This window comes from Phalaenopsis equestris, unplaced genomic scaffold, assembly GCF_001263595.1.
Source record: "Phalaenopsis equestris unplaced genomic scaffold, ASM126359v1 Scaffold000002, whole genome shotgun sequence".
NCBI classification, from domain to species: Eukaryota; Viridiplantae; Streptophyta; class Magnoliopsida; order Asparagales; family Orchidaceae; genus Phalaenopsis; species Phalaenopsis equestris.
Genome location: NW_018164444.1, coordinates 47,482,064 through 47,484,725, shown reverse-complemented (window position 1 = coordinate 47,484,725; position 2,662 = coordinate 47,482,064).

The following is a 2,662-nucleotide window of genomic DNA, read 5'->3' as shown; positions in this document are numbered from 1 at the left end:
CCCCCCCCCCCAAACGGGCCCTCAGTCTCGATGAAGATGCTTTGAACCCAAATTTGACAGTTGCACATCCAAAAATTTAATATTTTCCTCCAAATTATAAAAAATTAGTACTATTTTTTTACTGTAAAGTTTAAATATATTTGCTTGATACCTAAGAAAAATGCAGCATTTGGTGATTTTTACCATTGATTACGCCCCTACAATTCGGATAGTTATGCTACTATTTAGCTATCAAGGATGAGGCAAATGATATAAACTTATTATTTTCTTTTAAGACTATATAGTTTTAAGTCTTAAGAAATTTTTACTTCTTTATTGATTCTTTTTCATTTCTATTTCATTTTTAGCCTCAAAATTAACATTATTTTTACCTTTTTTTCCCCCTCATGTTACGCTATGTGCTCAATTCTTGAACTTATTTAATTAATATAATTGGCTTGGCATTAAAAAAGAACTTAAAAAATGCTTAGGATGGATAGTTGCAGTGGAGCGTACGATCGGAGATGACGCTCCCAATTTAAACTGAGTTACTTTAAGCAACAAAAAGTAAAGAGGACTGTTACATATTTTCATCTTTGCGAGAATGTCATTGCAAGTTTTCCAATTATTTGGTTCTACAGCTACTAATCCATATTTTTGTACGACAATAAGCTGTAGACTACGGTGCTTATGATGCCAAATAGGACCCACACATGAGGAAAAATCACGAATAAGCTCTCTTATTTTTATTTTAATACACGTAATTAATAAAACTAACGAAAGTAGTGAAGGACAACGTTGGCCCGCCTCCCCCGAATAGGAGAAATTATTGCATACGGATGCATGCGGTGTCCGATGCTGACCGTAGATCCGTGATCTACGGTCAGGATTATTTCTATTTAAAAAAAAAAATTAGGTGGGGCCCACTGAAATACATCCTGACCGTAGATCACCTGATTTACGGTCAAGATCGGACACGGCATGCATCTTGCATGCGGTGCCCGTCCGTATGAAATAATTTTTCCTATTTTAGGCAAGTCCAAATTCATGGTCCGAAAATACACAGATCTAAAGATTTGTCTGCCGCTGAAACCCGGGGAGAATCCAAATGGCCTTCATCCCCCTTTGATCTTCCTTTTATCTTTCATTTATATGAATATTTTTTGTACAATTATAGAAAGGCCGGTCATGTTGAGTTGCTCATCTATTGTCAACGTTTTTTAGGTTGCTGAGTAGGCACGTCATGTCGAGTGGCACGAGCAACAAGACAGTTGACCCGAGCCTACAGGCTTTTGTTGGGTATCCACCTACTCCGACATGTGTGCTTAAAAAGAAAAAGGTGTTTAGAAAAGAGTCCTCCATTGTTTCAGGTAGGAGCAAACGAAAGGAAGAGGAAGATGGAAGTTTCGGGTCTCTATAGACCGTGATCTCTGTGTTGCCTCCTTAGCTATATCGCAACTCTATTGCGGGGGAGTTTGGTCACAAATGCAATGGTTTCTGACGAAACCAAAAGAGGATGGAGAAGGGTGATCCAAAGAAGGTAAGGGAGAGGAGAGGTGTGATTGAGCAAAGTTGTAACCCGTTCACATATAACAGAGAGGTGGTGGTCCATCAATAATTTGGGAAAGCGGCAACAACAAATCAGGAGAAAATTAAGGAGTCGTGAACTTGAATTTGGGAAAGATGCGAAAAAGGAAAGAAATCATGTAGAAAGAAAAGGTAATAAGAAAAAAAATCGGTTCTTAACATACTTAAAATACTTTGAATAACTTATATACCCCAACTAATGAAGAGGCATAAATGTAACTTCATACATTGAATATCCTTTTTCCATAAATAAAGAATCATTCTATACATAAGGATTTACATATTTCTCAAAAATTATTGTTCATTTCTGTGCATATCTCTCTCTCTCACACACAAATATCTTACATTCTATTTTTTGGGTGTGATTCAAAGACAGATCATGATTCAACAGTGACCAATTATTATTGCATAGGCAAATGAGATATGAGGGAGGGGGAAGGAAGGTTCATGGTTAAAGAGAATAAGTGATTTAATTCACAAAAATTATCAATCAAACAGGATGGGGTCGCAGCTCTTAACAAAGAGCTGAGTTGACAGTTCATGGTGGAACCCACTTGTATCTTTCCCGCAAGAAGATACCAAAACATTTTATAAAAAAAAAATCTAATGGCAAGCTCAGAAATATAAATAATTAAAAAAAAATAAAGAGAGAGAGAGAGAGTAGAGGGCCCAAAGTCACCCACCAGTCAAAAGAATCCTTTGTCCTCTCACTCACAAGGTTTCTGAGCAGACTCGTACAAAAAGTCTTAATAGGAAAATATTATGAAGATTGACAAGCAAGATTAATATGAATCATTTTTAGTTGAATGAGATAGGATGGGTTAAGTTTAAAGGAGTCGGAGTCTTGAAGCATGCTTAATGAAAGGCTTAATAGGTGCCAGATGAGGATGAAGGGAGCAATAATTTGTTACTTTTACAGTGGGCTTTGGAGGATATGGATTTGTCCTTGTTTTGTCATTTTTCCTTTTATACCAATGGCCCAACAGTTAGGTTCTGGTGGGGGCAGTGGAATAACCCCTTCTCGTGGGCTTTCGCAGCTCCATCTTTGGAGCAGTCTCTCTCTCTCTCTCTCTCAAACTCTCTCCTCTCTCTCTCT